The sequence below is a fragment of the Tiliqua scincoides genome, chromosome 2, assembly GCF_035046505.1.
Source record: "Tiliqua scincoides isolate rTilSci1 chromosome 2, rTilSci1.hap2, whole genome shotgun sequence".
NCBI lineage: Eukaryota > Metazoa > Chordata > Lepidosauria > Squamata > Scincidae > Tiliqua > Tiliqua scincoides.
In genome coordinates, this window is record NC_089822.1 from 208,095,640 (window position 1) to 208,107,560 (window position 11,921).

The following is an 11,921-nucleotide window of genomic DNA, read 5'->3' on the forward strand; positions in this document are numbered from 1 at the left end:
GTTCCCTTATCTCAGAGCTGCATTGCCCTTATGTCAGTGCTTTCCAGCTGACATAAAGGGTTAGGATTGTACCCTCAGTCTCTTAACCATGACATCACACCATTTCTTTGTATGGCACCAGCCTAATTAATCAAGCATTTTCAGAACCAGAATGTAGTGGTAGGCTGCAATGCTCCATAAGAACATAAGAACAACCCCACTGGATCAGGCCATAGGCCCATCTAGTCCAGTTTCCTGTATCTCACAGCGGCCCACCAGATGCCCCAGGGAGCACACCAGATAACAAGAGACCTCATCCTGGTGCCCTCCCTTGCATCTGGCATTCTGACATAGCCCATTTCTAAAATCAGGAGGTTGCACATAAACAACCTCCTGCATGGTTGCTGCATGGGTAACAGCCTATCCTCCATACCTTCTTTACCCAGGCTTCGCGCACTGGAGAGGACACTCCAACTTCGCCATACGGCGTCGGCACAACACGGGAAGCAGCAGTTTACCGGTTATAAGTCTTTGCTCGATTGGCGTAGAGCATGACGCCAGGGGCTGCTTCCGACGGTGGGAGAGATCATTGCATCTCATTGGGCAGCTACCGCCCGCCTTAAGCTGGGCAGTCCCCAGCCAGTAAGGTGTTGCCTCGCCACGGTCCGTTAACCTCATGGGGTGCGTGGGGTTTAGGGTGAAAACCGACAAGCGGATCGACAACTCTGCACCATGCAACAGAAAACAGAAAACTACTGCCCTAAAGCTGGGCACCTGGAACGTTAGGACAATGACACCTGGCTTCTCTGATGACCTGCAAGAAATAGACGACGCACGCAAAACAGCTGTCATCGACATGGAGCTGAGCAGACTGCAGATGGACATCGTCGCCCTTCAAGAGACTAGGCTGCCAGATTCCGGATCTGTCAAGGAGAGAAATTTCTCATTTTTCTGGCAGGGAAAACCACCAAACGAAACCAGGGAACATGGCGTTGGCTTTGCGGTCAGAAATACCCTGCTGAAATCCATCATCCCACCTACTGTGGGAAGTGAAAGAATTTTGTCCCTGCAGCTCCAGTCATCAGCAGGACCTATCACTCTCATCAGTGCTTATGCACCGACTCTGTCGTCTCCAGCAGAAGCCAAAGACAAATTCTATGATGACCTGGCCACCACTGTCAAGAAAATCCCTGTAAAAGAGCCATTGTTCATCCTCGGCGATTTCAATGCTAGAGTTGGTGCTGATAACAGTTCATGGCCCACTTGCTTAGGTCAGTTTGGCACTGGGAGGATGAACGAAAATGGCCAACGCCTGCTAGAGTTTTGCTGTCATCACGGTCTCTGTGTCAGCAACACATTCTTCAACACAAAGCCCCAACATAGAGTCTCTTGGAGACATCCAAGATCAAAGCACTGGCACCAGCTCGACCTGATCCTCACCAGACGCTCCAGCCTTCCCAGCATCAAGATCACACGCAGTTATCATGGTGCTGCCTGCGACACTGACCACTCCCTGGTGTGCAGCAGAGTGAAACTGCAAACAAAGCGACTGTATCACACGAAAAAGGAAGGAAGACCTCGCATTGATACCAGCAAGACCCGGGATCAGAGAAAAGTGGAGGAATTTGCACAAGCACTTGAGGAATCTCTTCCAGGCCCAGCCGACGCAAACGCATCCAACAGATGGGAACATTTCAAGAATACCGTTTACAACACCGCCTTGTCCATATTCGGCAAGAAGACCAACAAGGCGGCAGACTGGTTTGAAGCCCACTCTGAGGAGTTGACACCAGTCATTGAGGAAAAGAGGAGAGCTCAAGCAGCATACAAGGCCTGTCCCAGTGAGCGCAACCTTCAGGTCCTCCGAACTGCTCGCAGCAAAGTCCAACAGACTGCCAGGAGATGTGCTAACGACTACTGGCTCCAGCTCTGTTCCGAAATACAGATAGCAGCTGACACGGGCAACATCAAGGGGATGTATGATGGTATCAAGCAGGCCCTAGGTCCAACACAGAAGAAAATTGCCCCTCTGAAGTCTGCCACAGGCGAGGTCATCCAGGATCGGGCGCAGCAGATGGAACGCTGGGTGCAGCACTACTCTGAGCTATATTCCAGAGAAAATGTAGTCACCGAAGAAGCACTGAACAACATTGAGTGCCTGCCTGTGCTGGAAGAGCTTGACAGTGAACCAACCCTAGAAGAACTTCACGTGGCCCTGGACTCCCTTGCCTTTGGCAAGGCACCTGGAAAAGACAGCATCCCTGCTGAAGTCCTAAAATGCTGCAAAGAGATCATAGTCACTGAGCTGCATGAAATCCTCTGTCTCTGCTGGAGAGAAGGTGGAGTACCTCAAGACATGAGGGATGCAAACATCATCACGCTGTACAAGAACAAAGGTGACAGGGGTGACTGCAACAACTACCGCGGCATCTCTCTCCTTAGCGTTGTAGGAAAGCTGTTTGCCCGAGTTGTACTAAAGAGGCTCCAGGTACTTGCAGAGAGCGTCTATCCAGAATCGCAGTGTGGATTCCGAGCCAACAGGTCCACCACTGATATGGTATTCTCCCTTAGACAACTGCAGGAGAAATGCAGGGAACAACGACAGCCACTCTTTATAGCCTTCATAGATCTCACAAAGGCTTTCGACCTGGTCAGCAGAGACGGCCTCTTCAAGATTCTCCCCAAGATTGGATGTCCACCCAGGCTCCTCAGCATCATCAGATCTTTCCACAAGGACATGAAGGGCACTGTTGTCTTCGATGGCTCCACATCAGACCCTTTTGACATCCGAAGCGGAGTGAAGCAGGGCTGTGTTCTTGCACCAACCTTGTTTGGGATTTTCTTCGCTGTCCTGCTGAAGCAGGCCTTTGGAACTGCAACAGAAGGCATCTATCTCCAGACCAGATCAGACGGAAAGCTCTTCAACCTCTCCAGACTGAGAGCAAAATCCAAAGTCCAGCTGAAATGTCTGCGTGACTTCCTCTTTGCCGACGATGCAGCTGTCACTACCCACTCTGCCAAAGATCTCCAGCAGCTCATGGATCGTTTTAGCAAGGCCTGCCAAGATTTTGGACTGACAATCAGCCTGAAGAAAACACAGGTCATGGTTCAGGATGTGGCCTCACCTCCCTGCATTACAATCTCTGAACATGAACTGGAGGTTGTCCATGACTTTGTGTACCTTGGCTCAACGATCTCCGACACACATTCTCTCGATACCGAGCTAAACAAGCGCATCGGTAAAGCAGCTACCACGTTTTCCAGACTCACAAAGAGAGTCTGGTCCAACAAGAAGCTGACGGAACATACCAAGATCCAGGTCTACAGAGCTTGCGTCCTGAGTACACTTCTGTACTGCAGCGAGTCATGGACTCTTCGCTCACAACAGGAGAGGAAACTGAGCGCTTTCCACATGCGCTGCCTCCGACGCATCCTCGGCATCACCTGGCAGGACAAAGTTCCAAACAACACAGTCCTGGAACGTGCTGGAATCCCTAGCATGTATTCACTGCTGAAACAGAGACGCCTGCGTTGGCTTGGTCATGTCGTGAGAATGGATGATGGCCGGATCCCAAAGGATCTCCTCTATGGAGAACTCGTGCAAGGAAAGCGCCCTACAGGTAGACCACAGCTGCGATACAAGGACATCTGCAAGAGGGATCTGAAGGCCTTAGGGATGGACCTCAACAAGTGGGAAACCCTGGCCTCTGAGCGGCCCGCTTGGAGGCAGGCTGTGCAGCATGGCCTTTCCCAGTTTGAAGAGACACTTTGCCAACAGTCTGAGGCTAAGAGGCAAAGAAGGAAGGCCCATAGCCAGGGAGACAGACCAGGGACAGACTGCACTTGCTCCCGGTGTGGAAGGGATTGTCACTCCCGGATTGGCCTTTTCAGCCACACTAGACGCTGTGCCAGAACCACCTTTCAGAGCGCGATACCATAGTCTTTCGAGACTGAAGGTTGCCAATGGCATGGCACATAAACATCATGGCTTGTAACCCATAATGGATTTTTCCTCCAGAAACTTGTCCAATCCCCTTTTAAAGGCGTCCAGGCCAGACGTCATCACCACATCCTGTGGCAAGGAGTTCCACAGACCAACCACATGCTGAGTAAAGAAATATTTTCTTTTGTCTGTTCTAACTCTCCCAACACTCAATTTTAGTGGATGTCCCCTGGTTCTGGTGTTATGTGAGAGTGTAAAGAGCATCTCCCTATCCACTCTGTCCATCCCCTGAATAATTTTGTATGTCTCAATCATGTCCCCCCTCAGGCGTCTCTTTTCTAAGCTGAAGAGGCCCAAACGCCATAGCCTTTCCTCATAAGGAAGGTGCCCCAGCCTTCCTAATCATCTTAGTTGCTCTCTAATTCTTAGATTGCTTAGATTCTTAGATTGCTTAGATTCTTAGTTGCTCTCTAATTCTTAGTTGCTCACTAATCATCTTAGTTGCTCTCTTTTGCACCTTTTCCATTTCCACTATGTCTTTTTTGAGATGTGGCGACCAGAACGGGACACAATACTCCAGGTGTGGCCTTACCATCGATTTGTACAGTTAGTTGGCAACCTTCAGTCTCGAAAGACTATGGTATCGCGCTCTGAAAGGTGGTTCTGGAACAGCGTCTAGTGTGGCTGAAAAGGCCGATTCGGGAGTGACAATCCCTTCCACACTGGGAGCAAGTGCAGTCTGTCCCTGGCCTGTCTCCCTGGCTATGGGCCTTCCTTCTTTGCCTCTTAGCCTCACACTGTTGGCCAAGTGTCTCTTCAAACTGGGAAAGGCCATGTTGCACAGCCTGCCTCCAAGCGGGCCGCTCAGAGGCCAGGGTTTCCCACTTGTTGAGGTCCACTCCTAAGGCCTTCAGATCCCTCTTGCAGATGTCCTTGTATCGCAGCTGTGGTCTACCTGTAGGGCGCTTTCCTTGCACGAGTTCTCCATAGAGGAGATCCTTTGGGATCCGGCCATCATCCATTCTCACGACATGACCGAGCCAATGCAGGCGTCTCTGTTTCAGTAGTGCATACATGCTAGGGATTCCAGCACGTTCCAAGACTGTGTTGTTTGAAACTTTGTCCTGCCAGGTGATGCCGAGAATACGTCGGAGGCAGCGCATGTGGAAAGCATTCAGTTTCCTCTCCTGTTGTGAGTGAAGAGTCCATGACTCGCTGCAGTACAGAAGTGTACTCAGGTCGCAAGCTCTGTAGACCTGGATCTTGGTATGTTCCGTCAGCTTCTTGTTGGACCAGACTCTCTTTGTGAGTCTGGAAAACGTGGTAGCTGCTTTACCAATGCGTTTGTTTAGCTCGGTATCGAGAGAAAGAGTGTCAGAGATCGTTGAGCCAAGGTACACAAAGTCATGGACAACCTCCAGTTCATGTGCAGAGATTGTAATGCAGGGAGGTAAGTCCACATCCTGAACCATGACCTGTGTTTTCTTCAGGCTGATTGTCAGTCCAAAATCTTGGCAGGCCTTGCTAAAACGATCCATGAGCTGCTGGAGATCTTTGGCAGAGTGGGTAGTGATAGCTGCATCGTCGGCAAAGAGGAAGTCACGCAGACATTTCAGCTGGACTTTGGACTTTGCTCTCAGTCTGGAGAGGTTGAAGAGCTTTCCATCTGATCTGGTCCGGAGATAGATGCCTTCTGTTGTAGTTCCAAAGGCCTGCTTCAGCAGGACACCGAAGAAGATCCCAAACAAGGTTGGTGCAAGAACACAGCCCTGCTTCACGCCGCTTCGGATGTCAAAGGGGTCTGATGTGGAGCCATCAAAGACAACAGTGCCCTTCATGTCCTTGTGGAAGGATCTGATGATGCTGAGGAGCCTGGGTGGACATCCAATCTTGGGGAGAATCTTGAAGAGGCCATCCCTGCTGACCAGGTCGAAAGCCTTTGTGAGATCTATGAAGGCTATAAAGAGTGGCTGTCGTTGTTCCCTGCATTTCTCCTGCAGTTGTCTAAGGGAGAATACCATATCAGTGGTGGACCTGTTGGCTCGGAATCCACACTGTGATTCTGGATAAACGCTCTCTGCAAGTACCTGGAGCCTCTTTAGTGCAACTCGGGCAAACAACTTTCCTACAACGCTAAGGAGAGAGATGCCACGGTAGTTGTTGCAGTCACCCCTGTCGCCTTTGTTCTTGTACAGCGTGATGATGTTTGCATCCCTCATGTCTTGAGGTACTCCACCTTCTCTCCAGCAGAGACAAAGGATTTCATGCGGCTCAGTGATGATGATCTCTTTGCAGCACTTTAGGACTTCAGCAGGGATGCTGTCTTTTCCAGGTGCCTTGCCAAAGGCAAGGGAGTCCAGGGCCACGTGAAGTTCTTCTAGGGTTGGTTCACTGTCAAGCTCCTCCAGCACAGGCAGGCACTCAATGTTGTTCAGCGCTTCTTCGGTGACTACATTTTCTCTGGAATATAGCTCAGAGTAGTGCTGCACCCAGCGTTCCATCTGCTGCGCCCGATCCTGGATGACCTTGCCTGTGGCAGACTTCAGAGGGGCAATTTTCTTCTGTGTTGGACCTAGGGCCTGCTTGATACCATCATACATCCCCTTGATGTTGCCCGTGTCAGCTGCTATCTGTATCTCGGAACAGAGCTGGAGCCAGTAGTCGTTAGCACATCTCCTGGCAGTCTGCTGGACTTTGCTGCGAGCACCTCGGAGGACCTGCAGGTTGCGCTCACTGGGACAGGCCTTGTATGCTGCTTGAGCTCTCCTCTTTTCCTCAATGACTGGTGTCAACTCCTCAGAGTGGGCTTCAAACCAGTCTGCTGTCTTGTTGGTCTTCTTGCCAAATATGGACAAGGCGGTGTTGTAAATGGCATTCTTGAAATGTTCCCATCTGTTGGATGCGTTTGGATCGACCGGGCCTGGAATAGATTCCTCAAGCGCTCGTGCAAATTCCACCACTTTTCTCTGATCCCGGGTCTTGCTCGTATCAATGCGAGGTCTTCCTTCCCTTTTCGTGTGATACAGTCGCTTTGTTTGCAGTTTCACTCTGCTGCACACCAGGGAGTGGTCAGTGTCGCAGGCAGCACCCTGATAGCTGCGTGTGATCTTGATGCTGGGAAGGCTGGAGCGTCTGGTGAGAATCAGGTCGAGCTGGTGCCAGTGCTTTGATCTTGGGTGTCTCCAAGAGACACTATGTTGGGGCTTCGTGTTGAAGAACGTGTTGCTGACACAGAGACCGTGATGACAGCAAAACTCTAGCAGGCGTTGGCCATTTTCGTTCATCTTCCCAGTGCCGAACTGACCTAAGCAAGTGGGCCACGAACTGTTATCAGCACCAACTCTAGCGTTGAAATCGCCGAGGATGAACAATGGCTCTTTTATGGGGATCTTCTTGATAGTGGTGGCCAGGTCATCGTAGAATTTGTCTTTGGCTTCTGCTGGAGAAGACAGAGTCGGTGCATGAGCACTGATGAGAGTGACAGGTCCTGCTGATGACTGGAGCTGCAGGGACAAAATTCTTTCACTTCCCACAGTAGGTGGGATGATGGATTTCAGCAGGGTATTTCTGACCGCAAAGCCAACACCATGTTCCCTGGTTTCGTTTGGTGGTTTTCCCTGCCAGAAGAATGAGAAATTTCGCTCCTTGACAGATCCGGAATCTGGCAGCCTTGTCTCTTGAAGGGCGACAATGTCCATCTGCAGTCTGCTCAGCTCCATGTCGATGACAGCTGTTTTGCGTGCATCGTCTATTTCTTGCAGGTCATCAGAGAAGCCAGGTGTCATTGTCCTTACGTTCCAGGTGCCCAGCTTTAGGGCAGTAGTTTTCTGTTTTCTGTTGCATGGTGCAGAGTTGTCGATCCGCTTGTCGGTTTTCACCCTAAACCCCACGCACCCCGTGAGGTTAACGGACCGTGGCGAGCCAACACCTTACTGGCTGGGGACTGCCCAGCTTAAGGCGGGCGGTAGCTGCCCAATGAGATGCAATGATCTCTCCCACCGTCGGAAGCAGCCCCTGGCGTCATGCTCTACGCCAATCGAGCAAAGACTTATAACCGGTAACTGCTGCTTCCCGTGTTGTGCCGACGCCGTATGGCGAAGTTGGAGTGTCCTCTCCAGTGCGCGAAGCCTGGGTAAAGAAGGTATGGAGGATAGACTGTTTCCCATGCAGCAAATCCCCCCTCTCCACGTCGCTGGAATGATCCAATGGAAAGGCAGAAACCAATACGGTTCAGCCATGAACTGCCTAAGGGACTCCGGCTCCTGATTTTGCCTCGAGGTTGACTCCTGAAGCCTTTTCCACAACTGGATGAAGCCACAAGGCAGTGGAGGTTTGGGATCAGAGTTTTCCTTCTCTTAGATGGAAACCCCTCTCATGCCCCTGCCCCTGCATCCCGTCTGCCTCGCCACTGCTCCCTGTTCAACTTCCTGATACACACAAACCCCTCTCCTGCCCCTCCCCCCTGCATCCCATTTGCCTCACCACTGCTCCCTGTTCAACTTCCTGATAGCCACAAACCCCTCTCCTGCCCCTCTGCCCTGCATTCCATCTGCCTCACCACTGCTCCCTGTTCAACTTTTGTACAACGGTATTATAATATTAGCTGCTTTGTTCTCAATACCTTTTCTAATGATCCCAAGCATAGAATTGGCCTTCTTTACTGCCGCCGCACACTGGGTCAACACTTTCATCAACCTGTCCACCACCACCCCAAGTTCTTTCTCATAAGAACATAAGAACAGCCCCACTGGATCAGGCCATAGGCCCATCTAGTCCATCTCACAGCGGCCCACCAAATGCCCCAGGGAGCACACCAGATACAAGATACCTTATCCTGGTGCCCTCCCTTGCCTGCCTTGCCCTCCCTTGCATCTGCATCTCTCCTGATCTGTCACAGACAGCTCAGAACCCATTAGCCTATATGTGAAGTTTTGATTTTTTTGCCCCAATGTACATGATCTAACACTTACTTACATTGAAACGCATCTGCCATTTTGCTGCCCATTCTGCCAGTCTGGAGAGATCCTTCTGGAGCTTCTCACAATCACTTCTGGTCTTCACCACTTGGAAAAGTTTGGTGTCATCTGCAAACTTTGCTGCCTCATTGCTCAACCCTGTCTCCAGGTCGTTTATGAAGAGGTTGAAAAGCACCGGTCCCAGGACAGATCCTTGGGGCACACCGCTTTTCACCTCTCTCCATTGTGAAAATTGCCCATTGACACCCACTCTCTGCTTCCTGGTCTGTTTCCTCCATGTGTGGCTGCTGCTTTGCCTAGCTCATGTGTCCCTTCTTCCTAAGGCAATGAAGAAGTTAAGTGATTTGTGGACGCAAGATTCTGCAATGCAGGAAGTGCAAAGATTAATGGCCTCCAACAGGCACATTACATTAAACACATTCTCAGCAATCAGTGACTATTTACTTGGACAAACAATAACTCATTGTGAGGAAAACATTTTATCTTTGGAAGCCTTCGTTGGAATGTGACCCTTTTACTGTTGTCAAAAAGCCCATCAGGAGTCATTACTTGCAAGCCTGGATGAAATATTGAGGGTGGCCTGGCCAAGGGTGACCTGGAACACTAGAGAATTCTTAGGCAAATACGGGGCTGAACTAGGGCAGCTGCAGCAAATATTATGCACCTCCAACCTGAAAAGCACTTCCTTTTGGGAAATGGGATGATGAAACCTGTGACACACTTGATGATTGCACCCGTGTCTGTTTGCATTGTGTGTACATGTAGTGATAAGAAAGAGCCAATTGTGGATTCCCAGTGGATGTGTACACACAACCTGAGACCAGTGTCTATGCTCAAATCCCCCTCCCCTGGGTCTTGCAGTGCATGTATAAGTCTGGGCCTCACCACTCCCATCGTTATCTCACCCACCACTGCTTCTTCTACAGGTGATTGGGCATGGGTGTTTGGCTACCTCCCTGCCCAGCCAGTCTAGAATAAGTGGCAAAGGCAGGGAGGAGGCTATGGCAGTGGGATGCAGCAAGATGGTGGCAGGAACCCCCCACAGTTCCTGTGGCAGAAATGGGTTGGTTGAATTTGCTGTTGTTCACACACAAACTGCGGCTGGTAATATTCACATGCTAGGAGCTTACAGAAACTATGATGATTTGGGTTACTCCATGACACATTATTCCTGCTTAACAGATGAAGAGAACTCCTTCCATATGAGGTATGAAAAGTACCGGAGTGGACATGGGCTAAACAGCAGTTCTTCAACTGTGGGTCCATAGCCCACCAGTGGGTCAAGACTCAATTTTTGGTGGTTTGTGAAACTTACAGGGTGGATTGGGCTGTGTGCATCAAGGGTTAAACAACCTGCTACTGGGGAAGAGGGGGAGAGACCCACTGCTGCCCAATCACCATTATGGCCACAGAGGCTTGAACAGAGGCTGGTAAAGTGAAACTTTTTTTAGGTGGCTCCTGATACTAAAATGTTTGAAAACCACTGGGCTAAGATAATGCAAGGTTAAAAAAAAAAGAAAAGAAACCAGCATTAAAGGCTACGTCACTGTCTCCAAGAGTGGAAATAAGCAGATTCACTCTACTGTGTTTCTACATGAAGCAGATCTTGCCTGATGGATACCAACATGCTGCACAGTGAGACAAAGGAACACTCCCACTACACCTGGTTCTTGTTCCAATTTTCTTGCTCAGCCTAATTTAAATCCTAATTTAACTCCCTTGGCACTGAACCCTGCTGCATCTGGCTCAGTCACAGAGAACCGTGAGTTATTAAACGCATCATAATGTGCTGAAATCTGCTAAATATAGAATAAACAGTTTGTCAAACAAAACAAAAAAGAAAAGCACATTGCAATTAAAAACACATTAAAGGTGTGAAACAGGAATTGGGATTCGGGGATTATGATTCTTAAGATCTCGGAACACCACTGTGACGCTTCCTCACGATCCCCCACTAGCTCTGAGCCCAAAAGTTATTATCCGGCTTAAATTGGCTAGTAAAAAAGAACAGGGAAGAAACCAGCTAAAGGCTTCGCTTTGAGGCAGAATGAGCTAATTTACTGCTGCAGTCTGAGGCATGGAGGGGAACTGGGTCTTTTGTTCTTATTCATCTTCATCTTGCTCTCCACCAAGAATGGAAACCCCACTGTGCTAGATGCTGTACAAAGAAGTATATATAGCAAAAGATAGAGGCTGTCAAAGAAAAACAACAACAACAATGGGTCCAGTCTACCAAACACTGTGGCTGGGCAAGCTCATTTCACTTCAGTGGGGCCAACAAGGAGCTTCTGCACAACCCCATTGAAATTAATGGAGATTATGCAACTATAGTGCTTGGCTTATTGTATCTAGAGACATAAGCAGTGTTTGTTTGCTTGAGAGTCCTGGGATTTCCTGACACGGAGCTGCTTGGATTTGCACCTAGGTCAGTCCAGACTCTCATGGGTCAGTCCAACGGCCCATCCAGTCCAGCACCCTGTTTCCCACCATAGCCCACCATGACTTATGGGAAACCCATAAGCAGGCAAGCAAGACATACTGTATTTCCCTCCTACCACCGCTCCCTTGCAACTGGTATTTGGAAGCATACTGCAGACAAACCTGGCAGAGGCACATCACCATCTGTGGATGGCCTGCCCTCCATAGATGTGTCCAATCCCCTTTGAAAGCCATCCAAGCTAGTGGCCATCACCGCATCTTGTGGCAACCCATTTGCCAGACTAATTATGTGCTGTGTGAAGAAGTTCCTCCCTTTGCCTGCCCTAAGTTTCCCTCCAGTTAATTTCACCCCTTAGCTAGTTAGCTGACAGGCCATGTTTTTACTAGTTAGACTAGGAAAATACTGACCAGTTGTTGAAAACATGTTGCTGTTCCTCCTACTCCAGCCCACCTGGTGCATCAGACTCTTCATTTGCTCCCATCCAAGCACCTGGTCTCTTTCCTCCAGTAAGGAAGGATTCTTTCCTTCCTCCCTCAGAAGGAAACTCTTTTAAGTTAGTAATGAGCAGGCATGTTGTATGCAG